The sequence below is a fragment of the Plecotus auritus genome (genome assembly GCF_963455305.1).
Source record: "Plecotus auritus genome assembly, chromosome: 2".
NCBI classification, from domain to species: Eukaryota; Metazoa; Chordata; class Mammalia; order Chiroptera; family Vespertilionidae; genus Plecotus; species Plecotus auritus.
This window is the reverse complement of record NC_137771.1, coordinates 182,333,367-182,347,585: the sequence shown is the minus strand read 5'-3', so window position 1 is coordinate 182,347,585 and position 14,219 is coordinate 182,333,367.

Here is a 14,219-nt window from a genome sequence, read left to right as displayed (position 1 = left end):
CGGCTGGGGGTGGGGCGGGATGCTGGGGGCAGGGTGGGGTGTGGCATTCCACACCACCCCAGCCACTTTGGGCCTCTGGGCAGCGACCGAAGGTGGAAAGGCAGCTCCAGGCTAGAGCGGAAAGGTGCTGCCGGCAGCCAGGGGAAGAAAGGCCCATTCTTGCATGAATCTTCATTTATTGATAATAGTCATTCTGACAGGTGTGAGGTGATATCTCACTGTGGTTTTAATTTGAATTTCTCTGATGATTGGATGTATCATTAGTAAATATCTTCTCCCAATCGGTAGGTTGTCTGCATTTTGTTGATGGTTTCCTTTGCTGTGTAAAAAATTTTTAGTTTAGTGTACTCCCATTTGTTTATTTTTTCTTTTGTTTCCTTTGCCCAAGGAGATATATCAGAAAAAGTACTACTAAGAGCAATGGCAGAGAGTTGACTATGTTTTCTTTTAGGAGTTGTATGGTTTCCAGTCTTATATTTAGGTCTTTAATCCATTTTGAGTTTATTCTTATATATGGTGTAATAAGGTGGTCTAATTTCATTATTTTTGTATTTATCTGTCCAGTTTTGCCAACACCATTTATTGAATAGACTGTCTTTACCCCATTGTATATTTTATCTCCTTTTTCATATATTAATTGATCATATAGGCATGGGTTTACTTCTGGACACTCTATTTTGTTCCATTGATCTGTGTCTGTTTTTTTATTGTTGTTAATCCTCACCCAGGGATATTCTTTCCATTGATCCTTAGAGACAGTGGAAGGGAAGGAATGAGGGGGGAGAGAGAGAGAGAGAGAGAGAGAGAGAGAGAGAGAGAGAGAGAGGAGGAAGATCAGTGTGAGAGAGACACACATCAATTGGTTGCCTCTGGCACATGCCCCAAGGGTGGTTGAACCTGAAACCCAGGTACTTGCCCTTGACCAGGAATTGAACTTGAGACCCTTTGGTGCACCGGGCAATGCTCCAACCACTGAGAAAAACTGACCAGGGCTATTTGTCAGAGTTTTGGGAGCTAGAAGTCTGAGATCAAGCTGTCACAGGTTTGGTTTATTCTGAGGTCACTCTTCTTGGTTTGTAGATGGCAATCTTTTCTTGATGTCTTCACCTGGTTTTTCCTTTGTGTCTATCTGTGTCCCAATCTCCTCTTTTTATGACACCAGTCATATTGGATTAGGACCTACCCCAATGACCTCATTTAACCTTAATTACCTGTTAAAGGTCCTATCTCCAAATGCAATCACATTCTAGGTACTGGGGTTAGGCCTTCAATATATAAATTTGGCAGGGGAGGGGTGAGGAGGTGGGGAAATGACACAATTCAGTCCACAACAATAAGGTACACATACTATTTTCTATGCCTCTAGTAGACTATACAACCAATGATGACCATCTTTGATTCTATGGGGCCTGGCTTGGGGAGGGGAGAACTGTTGGACCAGGAAAGAGGTAAGGAAAAAGACATATTTTGCATCCTTTTGTACCTTGTGAAGTATCCTATGCAGGTAATACCTATTTAAAAATGTAACTAGGTAAAAACAAGGGGAAAAATTAGAATCTCACAATCTTTCATTTTTTGTCTGCATTTTAAACATTCTTTTTTTTTCTTTGCAGAAGATGAATGGTTTATGCATAAAAGCCTGAAAGATCTGCATCTTTTTGTATTTCTCTTGCCTAAGAAAGCTTTTGTTCTCTGTAATCTCCAGCAACAACCTGCTGAGACTTGTCCCACATAAACTATATAATCTATCTTTGAACAGATTCCTTTACATCCACCATATAGAAGGGTGGTAGAAATTCCTCTCAAAGACCCCCTATCTTAGACAGTATAAGCCCTTTAAAGTCGGATCCTATCACTTCCCTGTTTAAAACCCTGCAAAGACTCCGGTTTCACTGAGAGCAGAAGCAAACTCTGCTACAAAGCCACACAACCAATGTGTTCTGCTCCTTGTTCAATGTGACCCCTCAGTGCTCTCTGCCCCTTGCGCACTGGCCCAGACACCCTGGCTCCTGTTGGCCCTGAAGAGACGGCTCCAGAAACTCCTGTCAGAGCTCTGCTGCAGCTGTGGGAATGCTGGCTCCTAGATGTCCAGCAATCTTTAAGATTTTGCTCCATCCCACTTCCTCAAGGACACTTACTAACCTTGGCCATTGTATTTACATTTGTAACCTGCTTCCCTTCCTCCACCCTGCTCACCCCCTCAGTTCTGATCCCCCTTAAGGCTCAACTCCTACGTTATTTTTCTGCAGCATTCACCATCTCCTAATATGCTGTGTGTTTTTGTCTGTCTTCTCCACTAGAATGTGAGCTTTAAAAAGGTAAGAATCTCTGCCTGTCTTGTTTACATGATATCTGGCACATGGCAGGTACTCAATATGTATCTTGAATGAGTGAATAAATAAATGTTGAGTAACAGTGTACCTTTCTTTGTGCCTGAGAAAAGAACTGAAACTGGAAAAGTCAGTGTTCATGTTGCTTGTCACTACTGGAACCAATAAGTAGAGACAAGGATTGAATCTTTATGGGCACTTTATTCAGAGAAGATGGCTAGAGACCTCTCACATCTCATCTCAAGCCAATCTTTTTATAAGAAGAAAAGTGTAGGTAAAGGGTTTGAAATTCAGGAAAAAGTAGGTAAGGGGTTTTGAATTTAGGGAAAAGGTAAATCAGATCTCAGTTCCTGGTAACAATAGTGTTTTACATGCACTAATTACCAAGCCTACTGACAATATAACTGAAGCTAAAATTTTTTAACTTCTTGAGTTCCCCATCAGAACCTCTGTGACCCATGCCTCTTTGCCACTCCTCTTCCATTCTCCCCCTCTGCAGTGAAACACAAGCCGTTATTTATTATGATGAACAAGCGCAAGAGTAACCTCACCTCAAGCGTCAGGCCTCCTGCTAGGCACTTGACTTACTGTCGCTTTAATCCTTATAACGCCTTGTGATGTATGTATTAAAAATATACTCATTTTACCAATAAGCCTTATAAATAATAAGCAGTTAGCTCAGGGTTACCAATTTAGGAAGAGTCACAGGGTTTTACACAGACTTTCTGGCATAAATTGAGACTTTTCTGGAAGTGCCTCTGTCCTTCCCTAATCTTCTCTGTCAGTCACTAACCTGCCCATCACCTTCCTGAAAATAAAGTCTGCTTTGCCCTTTAACAGGAATTCAATGAGTGAGGGTGTGATGGTTGACTGCGAGCTGTGCTCATCTCAGATCAATTTTATGATAGAATCGTATTCCTGCTGGGCCCCTGGCAACATGTTGGTCTCTATATTCTTAAGATGACACTCAAGGAGACTTACAGATAAACATAAAAATAACAACTCAACCCCCACTTCTAGTTTAATTCAAGTTTTCCTGGGCAAGGGCAAATCTGGTTAGTGTTAGCCCCAAATCTGGGTTAGAAAGAAGGTGTCCAAGGCTCAAGAAGGCCCCATCTTGTTAATGGTCAGTGCTCTTAGTTTTAGGTTACTTCAGGTGAGGGTGAAAAGTCAGATACAGATGACAGATACAGATATAGACAGCAGAAAAATCTCCAACATATCTCTTGCCAGTAATGCTGTTATGCAACTTCTTTAAAAGTAAACTCACCTTCCTAATTATGAATGCCTGGGGCTACAGTTACAGATAAAGAGCATTTTCAAAGTCTAAAGTGTTTCCTGGGTTATCAAATTCTGCAGAGGTGGGCAAGGCAGGCTGGAAGGAGAAGGCCTGACTATGAAGACCTGAAGCTGGAGGGGAATGCAGGATGGCAACCACGGAGATGCCTTGTCTAGACCCCTTTCTAAGGAGGCTTGCTACCCAGCTGTGGGACTGGTCAGAAGACAGGCTCCAGTGCTCAGCTCTGTCAAATTCTGCCTCAGCTGCAGAGTATCCTCACAGGTGGCCATGCCCTTTCTGGAGCATCCTGCATCCTGGAACTGAGGGAAGTGGAGGCACAAAGCCCTGGACCGCTGTGCCTGGTCTGAGACACTGACAGACAGCCCTGGCTTCAGATCTCCCCATCATGCTCATGATTTATCAGGCCTGCATCACAGTTCAAGTTGTTCCTGGGCCTGATCCTGCTTCATCCCTCTTCCTTTTATAGATGTTGATCCCTAATACACATAGTGCATCCCAAACTCTATTTCAGTGTCTGCTTCAGGAAAATCCAAGCTCAGACAATGGGTCAGGAGATGGGGAGTAGGACCCACAGTGTATCCTATAGAAGAGGGTCTCCATAGCCAAGGTAAGCCCACATTTGGCCCTCGGGTTGAGTATGGGATATTCTAAGTGGTGGTGATGTTACCGGAAAGGGGACCTGGCCCTGAATGAGTCTGCCTAGGGTGGGGCGGTAGTATGTGGTTTCTTGACTTTGTGTAGGAAAGATTTTACAATATGAGTCCAGGTGACTTTGATACTGTTGTAATTAACCTACTTATTAATATAACAGGAAAAGAGCAAGGGGAAGGCCAAATATTGTGGGCATGCCATTTGTGCAGCTTTGCCAGGAAGCTGTAGTTTAACACTCCCAGGAAGCCTCTAGTCTGCCCCCCACAGATAGCTGGGGGAAAGGGCTGGGCAGGAGGAGAGAATAGACGCATGCCCAGTAAAGTTTGAGTGAAATAGGAAAGGTACTTGCTTCTCAGTCACACCTGGGAACAGGTCATTGGCAGCGTAGGTGTGGCTACAGCAAGCTCAGGAAGATTTGGAACATTTAATCCCTAAGCAAAGGAGTTTGCTCTCCTGGCTCGTGGTGCTCTTGGTTCATGCTCTCTTGGCTCTCACTCCCCTGCATTTGCCCACATGGACCTCAGCCATGTGGACCCCACACACACTGGACAAACGGACTGCAACTAGCCTGATGCTGTACCGGACCCAATTCCAAGATGGAAAGGAAACTCTGGGCACTGACTTTGCTTCTAGCCCTGCTGAAGCCCTAGTTATACTTTTTCCAGGACTGAATTAAAGGAAATGAAACTTTAGAAACTGAGGGATGTAATTCTACAGGAATAAAAATCACTCATGCTCCCATTTGAGTCTCAGAAAATTCATTTTCTTGAGATATTGTAAGGACACCACCCCCAGCACTCAGTGGGGAAAGGGATTTTCCACTTCCACTGATAGCAATTTTAGAGGATGTTTATCAAAGCTGGGGACAGCGAACCAGGAAGTGCCTAGGATAGAAGAAGCAACAGGATGGATTAAGTGGGAAAATGAGCCAAGGCTGGGTTGCTTTGGCTCACTAAGAAGTCAGAGAAAGGGGGCCTTGGAGATAGGGTCAGGGGGTATGGACAAAAAGGGGCAACATACTAAACTTGATAAACTCAGGGGAGGCCTGCATGGCAAACTTACAAACTCAGAGACCTAAAGTAACTACATAGATTGGTCTGAAATTAAACATTTTTAACTAAAACGTTATGGTGGGTACTCAGATTCAGTCCTAGGCTAGAATTCCCTGACAAAACTCAATCTTTACCTTAATTTAGCCTGTCAATTGTCTTTTGCATTTATGGTAACATACCTTTGGAATGTCAAGGTAACTTCCCTTTTTCTAGACACAACCACCACACCAGAGCAGAGACTACAAATCTCCTCACTGTTATTGTTATCATGCTAATAGTTGACTGTTAACTAACTTATACCCACTTATATAAAAGATGTACAGTATAAGTCTATCGTTTTACTTTTTATCCAATCCCAGACGTTTCCCCACCCCTCTTTGCTTTCTCTCACCCCTCTAATCTATCATCAGTGGATTTCATGTTACCCACTTATGTCTCCTCTTTTTTATTGTATTGTGTAAAATAAAGTGCAAAACTGCCACTGTCAGGAGCATTTTCGCAATGCGTAGAGATTTTGCTTCCTGGCAATTGTCATCAGTTTGGCTCAAATAAACTCATAAAAATCCTCCTCAGGTTTGAACGTTCCTTACATTGACAGGGGCTAGCCCAGGACAAGCTGCCACTGCCCAGTGCTCCCTGGTTGCAAGCCTCGGTGGGGTCCCTTAGAGTTTAGGAGATGCATGCATGTGGAGAAAAGGAGGAGGAAGGAGAAGGCCCCAGGAGGGAGAGCATGCTGGGTCCTCCTTCCTAAAAGATTTTAAGGGTGGAGAGCTTAGGAGAGGTCCCAGGGAAGGATCTCAATAGAATATTCATCAGCTTTCTAGGTGGGTCCTACAGGGTCTTGGTCTCCACTGATAGATTGGTTGGCAGCAGGGAAGAGTGTCATTATTCAATGCAGCTGGTCTGGATGTTAGCCATAGGGTTTTGCTGCTTTTCTGGACCTGGAGCTGAAATACAACTGATGCCTAGATGTTATCTCCAGGGTGGAAAAGCCAGGAGAGGCAAGGTTACCCTGGGGGCGAGGTCCTTGTTTTCCCAGTTTTGTCCCTTGTTAGGCACCTGGAGCTTTTTACCCTGGTGACCTTCTATATCTGACTGTAAATTGCTCAGCTAGTTTATTTTGCAGCTATCTGTCTCAGTTTCCCTATTCCACTTGCCAAGGAATTTTCCTAGCTTCTTACTAATCTGCCTCAGGAAGAGCACTGCAATGGCACACAGATGTGCCAGCAGTGCCCTGAGCCCAAGAAGGTCTATCCAGAGGCAGACCTGCATCCTTACTCTGGGAGGACTCTTCACCATCACTCCTGGTGCAGACCCTTACCATTTTCTAGTCTTGACCTCTGTTAGGGTCGCTGAAGGAGGAACGCAGGAGGCCAAAAGTGGTAAGGGATCATAAATTTATTAGATCATCTGCAAACCAGATGGGCTGCCCAAAATGGCGTCAGCAGCCAGGGACCGGGAGTCAGAGGTTTGAAAGGACTGTAGGCGGGCTGAATTCTCTGGGCAGGTCCAGATCCTGGACAAGTCTGGAGAGGAAATGTAATGATGTTAGCAAATGGAATGTGGTCTAAGTGAAAAAGAATGTCGGCTGCAAAATGATCTGAAGGTCAGTTTCCCAGGGGAGGGGGTATCGATTCAATTATTTGATCAGACCTAACAACCTCCCACCAGACTGATTCTTCTGAAACCCTTATCTGATCGTGTTATTCTCTTCAAGTAAAACCCTTCAAAGACGCCATGAAATTCAAGATCAGGCTAAATTAGTTCACCTAAATTATCTATCAGTGCCTTGAGATCTGGCCAGGTATGATTTTCTAAGCTCATGTCTTTGCAGCTCTCAGCTAAGCCAGCACCTATCCACTTCTCACCAGCTATCTAACAGGCTGAGAAGGGGTTTTCCTGTTTGTGGCTTTAGGCACCAGGGCCTACAATTGAAAATAACAGGTGGTAGTACTCCTCCCCTTCCTTCTAAAGACAGCTGCCAATTTAGGTACAGCTGCCTTCCTGGGGCTTATTAAGATGTGGCAGAACCGGCCCTGTTGCCCCCAGCAACCACCACAACCCCCACCCCTCACCCCAAGACTGGAGAAATAGGGGATTGTCAAAGCCAAATAGCAGAGTATCCTGCTGATGCTGAAGGTCAAGTGAAGGTGCCTTGCTAGCTCCTCCCCTTGGGAAGGCTGTGTGTTGTGCCCCTCACCCAGCAGAGTGGCAGACTGCTGGGGGCAAGCAGTAGTGGGGTGGAGGCGGTTGAGCCAACCTGGATCTCCCATCTGGGGGCCCTCAGAATAGTTCTCAGATGAGTGCACAACCGACTCAGCACTTGGACATCTACCACACAGGGGACAAGTGGGCCAGCCAGCATTAGTCAGAGAAGCAGCAGTAACAGCAGACCAAATCACACAAGGGCTGGGCAGGGAGAGTGACATTGTCCCCTCTCCCCTCCCTCCTGGCCATATCTCACTGGAAGTGGTGTTCATCATCAGAAGCCCAGCTCCAGCCTGTAGAAGTGAGTTTGAAGTTTTAAACTACCTTTTAATAAACCCAGAAATAAGGGAATGGGACAGAGATGAGCAAAAGTTTTCTTGTCTCTTAAAAGGGCACGATCATAGGGGCCCTACCCTCATTCATGATCTCCTTATCTCCCCAAAGCCCCATTTCTGAACTATCACATTGGGGGTTAAGAAGAGATTAGAGTTTCAACATAAGAATACTAAGAGGATACAAACTTTCAGTCTCAGCAAGACTTGGACCAGATAGTTTAGTTCCAAAGTCATTATGGGCTTGCCTTCTACACCCCACTGCCTACTGGGCACTTGAAAGTCATATCTTCTGATCCTCTAGGCTTTTGGAGGGTCTTGTCCTGTTGTTTATACCTCCCTTTTCTGATTTTGAATTTCTGTTCTCTGGCCTTCTCACTCCTCATGTAAATATGACTCTCCTAACTTCCACCAGATCTCAGGCTGGTTACTGTTGAGCAGCTCATGCCTGCTGCCTCCATGACTTTTCTTCTTTCTCTAGACAGCTTTCAGTTGGTCAGTAATTGTCTCCCTCAGTTGTTAGTGGGGGTGGATTTATCTATCAGAATTTTCTGAGACTCAGATGGGAGGATACAATATAGTAGAAAGTTTTATTTCCATGGGATTACATCCCTGAGTTCCAAGGTCCCGTTTTCCTTTGTCCAGTCATAGAAGTGTAGCTGGGGCTTTAGCAGAGTTAAAATCAGAGTCAGTGCCCAGAATTTTCTTTCTATGTTGGAGCAGAATCCAATCCAGCATTAGACTAACATAGTTTGTATTCCCTGATACAGTCTATCAGTTCATTGCATGACAGGTCTGCAGGACCACATGGCTATGGAGGAAACATGAGCGAAAGTAAGGAAGCCAAGAGAGAGACAAGAGCACAAGAGAACCAACAGTCACAAGAGAGAGACCTCCTTTGTTTAGGAGATTAGGTATTCCCAAATTTTTGTGCACTTGCAGTTGCCATGCCCATTCTAGCCAATCATCTGTGTCCCCAGGTTTGACTGACAGGCAAGTAAGTACCTTCCCTATGTCACCCCATGATGAGTCTGTCTTCCCTTTGTTGGATTCCTTCCCCCAGTGTCTTTCAGGGAATATGCTGGTGGTTCCCTGGGGAGTGCAAAGTTGCAGCTTCCTAGTGAAGCTGCCCAAATGACATGCCTGTAATGTCTGGCTTCCCCCTTTGCTCCTTTCCTATTATTAATAACTAGCTAATTACAATGATACTATAATGACTCCAATGATAGCTTATAGTATTTGCTGCTATTGATCCTTCCCTTCTTGAAAATTCTGCCTTGCTTCATTTTTGTGACATCCCTTTCTGCAAGGTTTCTCTTCTCCATGGACACTCTTTTTCTGATTCATAGATTAGTTTCTAGCTGGCTTTCTTGTTATACCTTAATGTTGGTGTAACCCTGAACTCCATCCTGAGCACTCTTCTCAGGGCAGTTATCTCCCTTTGTGATACTGTGCTTTCTTGGGCCTTCAATTGCTGTAGCTATGTGTAGTTAGAAATATTTATTTATTAAAAATTAAAACAGAAATTTTGAAATATTTACTTAAAATAGCAGTAGATCAATCACATATTAACACAAATAAGTTATTTTTATGAAAAAACTCCATTTTCAAAACAAAACAAATTAATGAGAAGAATTGCATTGTTTTACATTTTTGCAAACCTTTTAGATGTCAGCTTAATATAAGACAGCTGGATGATCATATCTGCCTCTGCATTCAATCTCTTCCAAAATGTTATTTTGGTTGAAGTATTTGGAGAAAATCCAGCTTCACACTGATAATAGTTAGAAAAGGGAGGGTGTTTTTTTTTTTTTTTTAACAGCCTTCTCAGATAATTGTATGTTGCTTTTTTTTGATACTATTCCAACGTACAACAAATATTAGTTTCTTAAAGGTTAGTGGCAACTGAAACCTTATAGTGAACTTTTTATACTCTCATATTAAAACTAGAGGCCCAGTGCATGAAAATCATGCATGGGTAGGGTCCCTAGGCCTGGCCAGTGATCAGGGCCAATCGAGGCCTTCCGGCTGCCAGCTGGGGCCTTCCTTCCCCGGCTGCTGGCCAGGGCCTTACTTCGCTCTGCGTCACTCCCTGGTGGTCAGCGCACATCATAGCGAGCGATTGCATTCCCAGTCTCCCGGTCAAATTCTCAAGGGGACACTGCACATTAGCCTTTTATATATATATAAATATATTGGTCTATTTTACAATTTGAATGGATCTTTTACACATACATTATTTTGTAAAATTATACACTGGATTTTTTGAAATATTGGTTGACTGAATTATGTACATTTTTCAAATGTTGATGCATTTCCTTTCACAATCAAATAATCACATTTGTTGTTATCACCACTGTGATAGGGCTTCTGAAACAGAGCAGTACAAATGGGATGGCTTAAAAAAACAGAAATTTATTCTCTCACATATTTTAAGGCTAGATGTAAAAAAATGAAGGTGTTGGCAGGGTTGGTTCCTTTTTTTTTACTACAGATGTGAATATTTATTTAGAACAGAAATCACAAATTACAAATTTTATAACTTGACAATTAGCCAGAAAAACATTCTAATTTTATTAACTGTTTGACATATCTCTATATTGCTTTTTTTACTTATTTGAGGGGAGGGGAGTGTAATGAGAACTGAAAGATTCAGCTTTTCCTCTTTCATGGTTGATCAAAATTATTTTTAAATGAAAGGATGCAAAATAAACAAATGTGTCCTCACCCACAGGTACAGGAGCTGTAGCACAGTTTCAACATAAGAATACTAAGTCTGTGCCCTACATAAAGCAGAATTCAGATGAATTCTATTCTGTATGATTCCCATAAACAAACAAGCATGGTGCCTTTGCAACTCTAGGCTCCATTATCAAGTGTATCAAGTTGTGGACCGAATCTTTATTTTGATAGATATTGATGAAAACTAATCATCTCTTATAGCTTCACATATCTAATTATTGGATATAATTAGTTTTCCATAATCTACTCTCTGGCTCCATATTGTTGGAAGACCTCCGGCCCTGCACCTGGTGCTACGAAAGCTCAAGACCATGTAAGCAAAGTGCTAAGGACCCTCGGACCCTCGCTGGCCTTGGCAGGGCCCTGATGCTTATGCTTCATCAGCTTCCTGGAACCTGCTAATGAGGAAATGGAGAGGAAAAAGTTCCGGAGGGACAAATCAGCATGGGGGCTCACGGCTCCTGGTCACACACAGCCCCACAGTTTTTTCTACTAGAACATATTTTACAAGCCTCTTTTCAGGTTTTTCTCATTAAAACGCTCTCTCGCTATCAGGTGGGTACTAGATTTATTGGGGTGATCACTTCATAAGTTCTATAAATGTCAAATCACTATCTTTTACACCTGAAACTAACATAATATTGCATGTCAACTATAATTGAAAAACTTATAAAAACTACCTCATGCTTGTCTGAAATTGTTTACAATTCAGCCAATTTAACTTTTATCGTGGAAAGCATTATAGTTCTCCAAAGTGAGGTTTTTAAAGTAATTTGACCCATTATAAACACCATTCACATGGGTAACTGCAGGCCTGGAGCTAGGAGAGAAGGCAGAGAAGGGATGCACTGTCCAGACCTCTGTCTGTGCTGTCAGTCTTGCCTCCAGAAAGCATGGTTCTATTTCAATTAGCCTACAAATTAAAAAATAGTTTTGAAATAATTTTAATGTCTAGTGCCTACATTTTATTTTACTCTTCTTCATGCTCATTCCATAATTATGAATATTAGTTTTCCTGGGGGAAAAAAAGTCTATTCATAAACTAAAATACCTTTATTTCTTCAGTAAATAAAAAAAAATATAAAAAAAAGAAAAACCACCTAAGTCCTCTGCTAGCACATGTCAGAAAGTCACCATTTCAAATATAAGGAAGTAACTTTCTTAATACATAAATACTATGAGCCCAAGACAATATTGGGGGGGGAGGGGGAGGAAATGATGTATAATTATGTGAAACCTCTCTGTGATCAAAGATAAAGATACTTAATTTAAGTACAATCCTATTATAATATTGTTTTGAGTTACTATTACTGGGGGGAGAGGGGCCCTTCAAGGAATTGCATTCAGTGACAACACTACAGTATAGCAATATGGATAAAATCTTAAAGTCAGCAAAGAATGGCATTTAAGATTTTTTTAAGGTATTTTGCCTGAATAACAACATAATATCTGAACTTCCAATTAAAAATATAAACCTAGCCCTCTCTTCTCTCATTCACTTCTAACTAGACCTTCTTTTATTTATTTTTTATTTTTATTTATTTTTAATATATTTTGTTGATATTTTACAGAGAGGAAGGGAGAGGGATAGAGAGCTAGAAACATCAATGAGAGAGAAACATTGATCAGCTGCCTCCTGCACACCTCCCACTGGGGATGTGCCCTGCACACCTCCCACTGGGGATGTGCCCGCAACCAAGGTACATGCCCTTGACCGGAATCGAACCCAGGACCCTTCAGTCTGCAGGCCGACGCTCTATCCACTGAGCCAAACCGGTTTCGGCTAGATCTTCTTTTAAAGGCAACTATCAATTACATGGGTAGATTGGATATGCATTCACCCATACACCCAAATGGCCAAAAAGCCCAGCGATGTGTAAAACCTAAGAGGCAACGTGAAAGGCTGACCTGGGGGACTGCTTCCCCCTTTCTCATTTTATGAAACAATATGATCACCTTTGAGATGAAAACTTTTGGTTGGAAATGTGTAACCAGGATAGAGTAACAAAACTAAAAGAACACTACATCGTGCTCCACAACAATACTGAGATTATGAAAACAGATAATACTTGTTGAAAGAAGGGGGCATTACTAAAAATAATCTTTCTTCCTGAGTTTTATGCTTCTAAGTAAGAAGCACATGGATAAGCCTTTGTCTTTTCCATGCCATCCGCAAGTCTGCTTTGTGTAGGACTTGGGTATAAGTTTAGATGCAATTATTAGCATATTCACCAGAGCAGACTCAGTTTCTTTCCCTAACACCTGAATACAGCATAAGCATCCTACCATTGCCACCACTGGCTTGAACTTCAGGCTCTCGCATGTTGGATGCGGACCTTTGCAAGTAAAATGTGACTTCCCAACTCTTTATTGAGTGGTTACAGAGGATGTGAAGACTGTTCTCAGGAGTCTAGACGTGGTGTGAAAGACACCTTCCCCCAGCTCTTCAGTGTTTCTGTGGTTTCACGGTGCTGGGCTCTGCATCCTCATTTGGCCACCTTAAACCAAAAGGCTGAGTTTTGGAAATCAAGAAGTTTAGCGTGATTTCAGACCCTCTTGAAAAGGTGATATCATGTGGTTGTTTCCTCCTTTTTTTTTCTCTTTTTTTTCTCTTTCTTTTTCTTGATGTTTCATCTTTTGTCCTTTCTTTCTTTTCTCCTTTTATTCCTTTTTTGTCCTCTCTTTGTCTTAACTTTTCTGTTGGTTGAATCTGTCTCGCTTTCAGAAGACGAAGAAGAAGAGGGAAACACACGGTCATCTGAAGAAAAAGATGTTGATCTATGTTGGGGTTGGTGGTGTTTCTGGCTTTGCTCTTTTTTTCCTGTTTGTTTGTGTTTGCCTTCATTTCTGCTGCTCCTGGCATCTTCAGGACTTGTGTGTGGGGACTTCTTATTCATGTCTGCAAAACCTGTCTGCCATGGTGTAAACTGCAGAGGAAACGACCTTCCTGGGCCGGCTCAGCCCGGCCCGAGGGTGCTGGGGACCCAGGGGAGCTTATGCCCGCCGCCGCCGCGGAGCCCGACGCTGGACCACGAGGTACTCGGTTGGTTCCTTCTTGAGGCACTGAGGGAGAATGTGTTCCATGCCTGTCACCCAGCATTTGGTGGTTGCACCAATCCTTGACATTTCTTAGTTTGTAGCTGCATCACTTTAATCTCTACCGCCACCTTCATATGGCCTCCTTTCATGTATGTGTCTGTGTCTATTTACCCAAATCTCTCTCTCTTTTTTAAATTCTTATCTGAGGATATGTTTTTACTGAATTTAGAAATAGAGGAAGGGAGAGGGAGAGGGAGAGGGAGAGGGAGGGGAGAGAGAGAGAGAGAGAGAGAGAGAAGAGAGAGAAACATCAATGTGAGAGAAAAACATTGATCAGTTGCCTCCCATATTCACCCTGACTGGGTATAGAACTCCTGAATGGAAATTGAACCCGCAACCTCTCAGTGTAAGGGACAATGCTCCAACCAATTGAGCCGCAACAGCCAGGGCTACCCAGATACATATTGTTTAAATATATTTGTATTGATTTCAGAGAAAGAAAGGGAGAGGGAAAGATAGAAACATCAATGATGAGAGAGAATCATTGACTGGCTGCTTCCTGCAT